The sequence below is a fragment of the Pinus tabuliformis genome, chromosome 1_2, assembly GCF_031772625.1.
Source record: "Pinus tabuliformis cultivar Carrire ecotype Pingquan chromosome 1_2, CPIR1, whole genome shotgun sequence".
NCBI classification, from domain to species: Eukaryota; Viridiplantae; Streptophyta; class Pinopsida; order Pinales; family Pinaceae; genus Pinus; species Pinus tabuliformis.
In genome coordinates this window covers 26,679,675-26,688,372 of record NC_142298.1, presented here as the reverse complement: position 1 = coordinate 26,688,372, position 8,698 = coordinate 26,679,675, and positions in this window count along the sequence as shown.

Genomic DNA, 8,698 nt, shown 5'->3' with positions numbered 1-8,698 from the left:
CCATAAATTGACTCAGTTGATTAACTCTAAAGCACATGTCGGGCCTTGTGTTCACCAGATACATCAATCTCCCCACAAGTTTTTTGTAGATGGTAGTATTAACTTCCTCTCCTGAAGAAGTACCCTCCTTCCTCTAGTTTGTAGCTAGAGGAGTGTGCATAGGATAATAGTCCTGCATATGAAATATCTAAAGTATTTCATAAGATTACTTCCCCTAACTCACAAAAAAATCTCCATCTCCCTCACATACCTACAAACCAAGGATTATAGCACATGATAGGATTATATCACATGCAAATGAAATTCGCTCATTAGAGGACAACATCAGTCCCCAAAATCACTTGTTCTATCTTATTTTCTCATGTGAGGTATTGACTATGATGGGACCGTGTGAAAATACTGAGAGAGGGGCCCTAATAGGTTCATAGCACAGATTTAGGAGCTAGGGGATTGAGGTTTAGGCACTACAAGTGTGCATTTCTCAATGGAAAGAGAAAGAGGAAAGGATCTGTGTAGTGGGAAATTCCAGGAGACGAGGGTGGCATGCTTGGGAATTGTGACTATGTAATGCATAGTTAAGTGTGGAGGATCCCTTAAGGATTAAACAGGTCACCAATGCAAGGGCCAAGGAATGACCCTATTGTCCACTAGGATTATGCAATGTGAAATGAAGGAAAGATTGATTAAGGAATTGTGAATTTAGAAAGTGTAAGCAAAAAGGGTTGAGTGACTATGCTTTAGGGATGCACAATGCACATGTGAAGGGAGTTGTCCTCGGGATGGGAAAAGAGAGAAATTCTAAGCAACAAGAGCCTCATAACTAAGGCTTGATAGTGCGCAATGTGCTCATAACTTGACTAAAGGTTAAAGGTGTTCATAGCTTGTGAATGATGTGAGGTTAAGGAAGAATCCAAAAATTGATTGTGTTATATCAGTAAGACAAGAACGAGAAAGTAAGAGAATACAAACAGGTTCCGAACATGATTGCACACACATTCATAATAAAGCACATGTCTAGGATATGTGTAGTACCCAAAACCATCACACATACATTGAAGCAAAAATAAAATGACAATTATCTCCAAGTCTAACAGTTGGGATTTAAACCTTTGTGACAAGTTTTGACTACAATCAAAAGATGCATTATGTTATGGGAGAGTGTCCAACACATGTTCTCATGATAGATAACATTAACCAATGCAAGGGAGTGCACTAGAGCTTCCTCTAAAAGGTGTTCCAAGGTGATCTTAGGATATGCAAACAAGTTAAAATGAGACATGAAAGAGTGAAATAAACACATGTGAAAACAAAATAAAACAAAAGTGACACATGCAAGAATTAAAGTGGGAAAAATGACACTTACAAAAGAAATAGCAAGCGAAAACGATAGATGCAAAAGAAAATGCAATAGTTGAGAAACTCACCCTGATGATGGCACACTTACATACATGAGTGAGAGAATGCTCCTTGTGCTCCAAAATTATACAGAGCTCAAAAGCAAAAGATGATTGTGAGATGAAATCTGAGTTATAATTTTTATATAGGGAAAGCAGACATGCAATTAGGATTTGTGAGTGTGCTTAGTGTATGTCAAGAAACTAGGAGTCAAGAGTGAATTGATTACCACTAAGAGGTATGATATTATTGACTTGAAGAAGTATACTCTCACCATCAACAAGGATTTTTCAATCACTATTCGCATAGGATGCCCTTACACTATCACTGGGAACTGCACAATGACTATTAGTGAGAATGGCACAATCACTATTGGCAGGGACTATATAATCACTGATGGTAAGGATTGTGCAATCAATTTTGAGAAGGACTGCACAATCACTATTGGCAAGGATTGCACATCGACTACTGATAAAGATTGTGCAACATTGTCATTATGAAGTGCATGTAGCCTATCTTGGCATGTGTGCTAGTGAAGGCATCAAGAACTGGGCATGTGAAAGTAAGTAGATCGACACGTATCTTTCCCTTAGGAAGACTTGAAAATGTAGAATAGATGTCTAGGAATGACATTAATTTCTTGAAACAAAGGATGGCATGATCATAAGGAGGCTCCAAAATTTGAATATAGGAAAAAATTTGGAGGAGTTTGTAGAAGCTACAACACTTAGCGACACACATGAAGAACCCCTACTTCTCTATTTAGGTCTAACTTTAGGCATGGATTCTAGATTTTTGGAAGTATTATCTCATCCTATAGATCACCCTAGATTCTTTACTTAGCCTGGTTATATATGTAGTCTCTCCTATTCCTCTCATCAACTCAAACACATTTAAAAAACTTTCCATATCTTAATTGTTTCAATTGGGGAGAAGGATAGTACATATTCACGAGTTTATCTTGAACAAAGTCTTAGTGTCATCTCTAGTGTTACTCCACTACCAACATTCTTATTTAGTACCACGATTTAGTCACTTCAGGGAGTAACAAGCATTGATTTTCTACCAATAATATTTTTTAGTTCCATGACAAAGTTGTTTGTTTCACCACTCTGTGCTGGAAGCCTTTCTCTTTTTTCATCCTTTATTATTTTATAAATTTATGCTCATTGGAATTTTATAGTCCTTTATTTCACTAAGGGAAGAAGAGGGATCCCAACTCATTAATGAGCACAAGAGGTTATTCCTTGTTTTGTAGAGATTCTTGTATATATACCTCTAAAATTAGTGTGTTCGCTTAAGTATTTCTCTTTTCCCTTCTCTTCTCGATTTCACTGAAATTTTAAAAACACATTAATCTAAACAATTGATTCAAGGAATGAAGATCATATCATAGTTATGAGCAACATAGATCCGCTAAAGATTTTTTCCAAATAAGTCATACTTTCCATCTAAGCATCATGGACTCATAATATATTTAGGCCCAAAAAAGAAAGGGATTAAAAGTTAACCAATCATTGTTAGTCATCATCGTGCCCCCTTTTAATACTTTACCCACATTACTTCAGAGCCAAACGAGGTAGCTTTCACACAAAGCCTTATTAAAATGAAACATGTGGAAAGAAGTGAAAGAAACATGAATAACATAGAAAGAAAGGATGAAAGAAAAGTAGCATGTAAAAACTTGTAAGGGGATGCAAAGAACAAAACTCAAACAAGAAAGGGGATGCAGGAAAAATTGTTATAATGTGATGCAAAAGTGACTATAATGCAACTAAACCTAAACTCTGATCTATTTAGCTAGAAGGTCAGGATCATGTAAAGTCAAATTTCCAATGTAGCCATTTAATTTGTTCCCAACCTGCAAGTAGAAATATATATGTGATTAGAAATAGTATAAAACAATGTGTAGAAATAAATATGTCAACCTGAATAAGTTTCACAAGTAATTGAAGTTATTTCCTGCTAATAAAAAGGTGTGCCATAAATGCTTCCTTTAATCAGTGTGAAAATTTACCTTATTTATTAGCACAACGATCATACAAACCTTGAATATTTCTCATGAATGTACATTGATTAGGTTTTTTAGTCTTAGAAATCATCAAGAAATATCAAAACTTATTATTGGACAACTAGCAATTTGATCCTGATATTTGAAACAACCTATTTGAAAATCCTGAAACACATGGGAAAATGAACTTCCAATCAACATAATCGAGTCATGGGGAGAATCTTGTAAGGGAAATTTTGTATGATCTTGTTCAAAAACCTTGTCAAGATCATGTGGACCTAACACAACCATCAACAAAAGTTGAAGTGCCTCAAATACTTGATAAGCATTTGAGTAGTAAAATGATGAATCATAAAAATTTATGGCCTTAACAAGATCAAAAAATTTAAAACAAATATCATGAGATGCACCATTGCGAAAAGGATTAGTTGAAATACATTTGTTATAATTGGTGTTATGATTAGATTGGTGGGTTGGAATATAAGATTCTCAATTCTCCAATTGTTTCCTTTGTATTCGATTACAAGATAGACGGGAAACATGAAAGCTTGGGGGATTAGAAACAATTTTTGGCATTGTAAATTGGGGAAACCAATTAGGGTACCAAGCTGAAAAAAGATTAGAAGCATATGTCAAATCACATCCAACATTCATATCAATGTAAGTAATTTGTTTGTGAGCACACAACTTTGCTCCGCCAAATGATTCGATCATTGAACGAGACTCAAAAGGATTGATTTTCTCAGAAAATTGATTACTTTCATAATATTACAAGAGAGATAAGAAACTGATCATTCACAAAAAAAATTGACATGGACAAATATATCAGCTGGTGATGATTTTTTTCTTAATAATCTTAATCACAGGCTTTAATGTTGACCGACATTTTTTTAAAATATGCACTGTAACCCTGAGTTTAATACAAGGGATTCCATGAAGAAGAATTAGCCAAACAAGAATCTTTCACCCAACCTAGAAAGTTTATCTAGAAGAATAAGAAAAAACATCTTGAAAATGCTTAAAATACTTCAAGAGTAAGTTCAAATCTAGTGATAGAATACTAAGAAAATAATTATGCACGAAAATTATAATCTCACCTAATTCAAAGGTCTCATCAGGATTGTGAGAACCTAACATAGCCATTAACTAAAGTTGAAGTTCCTCAACTTCTTGATATGTCCCTAAAATTTCCAATGTTAGATTATTGGATTTTGAACAAATGGTCATATAAGAATTTGTGTGAGGACATCTATCATCAATTATGTAAGAAATTTCATTATGAATCAGATGGCAATTGTTGGAACCAATAGTTTCAGCGGATGTATCAACATCACCAAATAGATTAACCAAATTGTAAGGAAGATATTCAATGACTACCACATCATCTTATTCATCACGGGAAGCCTTAATACCTTGTATGGTATTTAGATCTAATTCATCTAAATTTGCATTGGAGGAACATGATATATTAATTCATTTATTACACACATCTTGACATAAGGGTTGGTGGGATGAGAAAGAAATTCCTATGAGAAACTCTTCTATGATCAAATTAGATTCTAGATCAAATCTTTGCAAATACAAGTCCTCTTGTGGAAACAAGAGATCATCCAATGTACTTGGGTGCTCATTGTAATTTGTAGTGATGGAGTTATTCTCATCACAGTGATGGTTTCCTAAGACCTTATCTTGGTTAAGAGATTTGGTTTTATTCAACTAATTTCCAAGATAAAAATATCCTTGATTCACCAAGAATGTAGAAACATCATCTCAACATAAAGGAATTTGAAAAAGGGAAGAGATATGGAAATAGTCTTCATCCTTTTGATCCTCTGCCTATGAGATATTACCACCTTGTACCTGATCACTATTTGAACCACTAGATTGAAAATCAAGAGTGTATGAAGAAAATGGTGGTGGAGTGGATTGATCAAATGAATCAAAGTACATGGATCCATGAAGTGTAAACGATAAAGGATGACAGGTATCCATGGAAGAATCAATACTTTCAATCAAATCAGATTCAAGATTTAAATTATGCATGTTTATGTCACCTTGAAAATTAGGGGATCAACCTTCACACTACGATCCATGAGATTATGAGAACATTCAAAGTTTTCCTAGATAAAATCTTGATCATTAAAATTAGGTGAAGGAAGAAGAGGACCAGGAACTTGATTTTGGAATTTCCCAACTTCAATAATAGCACTAGAGACTAAACTTTTCAGTAATGACAAGGGGGAGGAGAAGGGACATAATGGGGAGCAGATTCCTCCTTTGATATTTGAGGTGTCTCATGACTGGGAAAATTTGGAAAACCAAATTAGGGATGAGATTTAAATATGTTTCAAATTCAAATTGTTCAATAGAGATCTGAACCAAACACTGAAACTTTTCACCCGTGAAATCCCAATCCACATCTTCTTCTAAAAATTCATAGAAAAGGTGATGAAACTGATCAAGAATATCTTCTAACAATTCATCCAATTTCATTCTAAGCTGGTTGATCCTTCTAAAAACATCTTTATAATTTTACCTATCAAAAGCTTGATGAAGCTCTCTAAAACGTTTTTTGAATGAATGAATAGATGCAGATGGTAAGGGATGACATCATTTCTTAGCACAACCTTCAAATGTGAGGATGAATAATCTGCAACAAACATATTCACAATTCACTTTATGAAAATAACAAAACTTAAGAAACAAAAATGTATGTTCAAATTTAGATGTTTCACCCTCGCCATTGAACTTCAAATGTGACAAGTCATGAATTAGTTCCATGTGGATTGTAATATTTCCACTTTTAACAAAACAATGCAGGATTATGATTTTGGGATGAGCCATTCAAGATGAAATATTCAAAACAAAATCAATGGGCTCATCTTGTCATCTGGCCCTCCTTCTAGCTCCAAAATGTTGACAGTACTAGAAACTGCTAATATACAGGGGGTCTTTCCAATATGAAGTCCCAATTACACCTCACATCATTTGGAGTAGGAGACCCATCCAAATGATAGTCTCGACTACCATAACTTAAATATTTTCCTTGGCTACAATAAACAACATAAGAGAGTATTCACACAACCTTTGAAACAAGCAAGTAAGTTGACACCATGAAGCATACAATGCAATGTATATAAGGTACTTTCACAGGAAAGAAGAGAGAAAGTGAGTCCTTAGAAGAAAATTAATAGTAATATCCTAATAAATATGCATAGGAGAATAGAATGGGTCGTTAATTAACCTGAAAAATACTTCACGACGCAACAACGATCATGAATGCAAGTAACAACGCACATTCAACAAGATGTATACCAAATCCAATGAAATAGTTCATTCTCTTTAGCATGGATGAACATAAACATATACCATAAACATTAAAATAATAGTCTTACAACATCCATGATACATGCATGAAAGTGTGTCAACTCTTGGAGCTTTAAATATTAAGTGAAAGTTACAAGTACACAATTAAAATGATGCAACACTAGCCCCAATAGTGGAACATTAATCCACAACTTGCTTATCCAAAGAATGATCTTCTCTCATATGCCTAGATTGAGAAGTCAAGGTGAAAAGTCACTTTCCTAGGCTAGGAGGGTTTATTTATAACAAATGAGGTGATTATTCACCTCCCATATGACTCTTGACCTCCCTCATAACTCTTGAGATCCCATGTGACTTTTGAGATCCTACATGACTCTTGGACTTCCTAGTGACTCTTCATATTCCATGTGTGACCCTTGGGATTCCACACATTTTACATTTTCCAATAATGTGACAAAACAACACTCTTGTGTTGACACATTAAACAATTACAATTTGGCAACTATGACATGGGACTTCATTGTAATGTGTCAATGCCAAGCTCTTCTCTTTGTTGCTATGTATTCAATATTCATGACTGATCTGACTTGTACTTCATCTTCACCATCTAAAGGTTTTGGATAATTATTAGAACCTTCTAATTCAACATGAGTTGTCATCTCTTTGTCATGGTCCAAGATTCATTTACTCCTACATCATAGCATCTTTGTGTCTTATCTCCACAAGTCTCCTCTTTAAAACCTCCTTGAGCATCATCTTGCCATGATAGGATGATAGCACCTACAAATGAATTTCACTCATGAAATGACAACATCAGTCCCCAAAATCACTTGTTCTATCTTATTTTCTCATGTAAGGTGCTTACTGTGATGAGATAGTGCGCAAAGACTGAGAGAGGGGCCTTCTTGGATGTAGAGCGCAGAGTCAGGAGATAAGAGATGGAGGTATTGGCACTAGAAGTGTCCATTACACAATGGTAAGAGAAAGAGGCAATGCCCTGCACAATGGGCAAGTCTAGGAGACAAGGGTGACATGCTTGGGAATTGTGATTGTGCAATGCAAAATTGATTGAGGAGGAGGTTGTGGGGAATTCGTACATCACCAATTCAAGGGCCAAGGAATGACCCTATTTTCCTCTAGGACTGCACAATATGAACTGAAGGCAAGAATGATTAAGGAATTACGCGGAGGGAAAGTGTAAGCAACAAGGGTTGATTGATTATGCTCTAACAATGCACAATGCGCAATGTGAAGGGAGATTTCCTCAAGATGGGTGCAAAGGGAAATTATAAGCAACAAGAGGCTCATAAATGCGAATTTAAAGTGCACAATGTGCTTATCACTTGACTAAATGTTAAAGGTGTTCATAACTTGCACACAATGTGAGGACAAGGAAGAAGCCCAAAATTAACTAAGTGTTAGATTAGTGAGACAAGAAGGAGAAGCTAAGAGCATGAAAATAGGTCCCAAGCATGATCACACATACACATTTACAATCAAACACATTTCAAGGATATGCACAGTACCCAAAACCAACATGCATACATTAAAGTGGCAATAAAATGACACTTTCCTCCAAGTGTGATAATTAGGAATTAAGCCTTTGTGACACAAGTGTCAATTGTAATCAAAAGGTGTTATGCTATGAGAGTTTCCATCACATGTTCTTATGATAGATAACATCAACTAGTGCAAGAGAGTGTGTTGGAGCTGCCTATAAAAGGTGTTCCAAGGTGCTCTTAAGATATGCAAAAGAAAGCAACACCAACATATGCAAGAGTGAAAGCAACACATGCAAAAACAAAAGAAAACACAAGTGACACATGCAAGAATTAAAGCAGGAAAAAGTGACACTTGAAAAAAGGAAGATAAAGTGAAGATAAAAGATGCTAAAGAAAAAGCGACAATTGAGAAACTAACCCAGATGATAGCACACTTCATCCACGAATGAGAGAATGCTCCTTG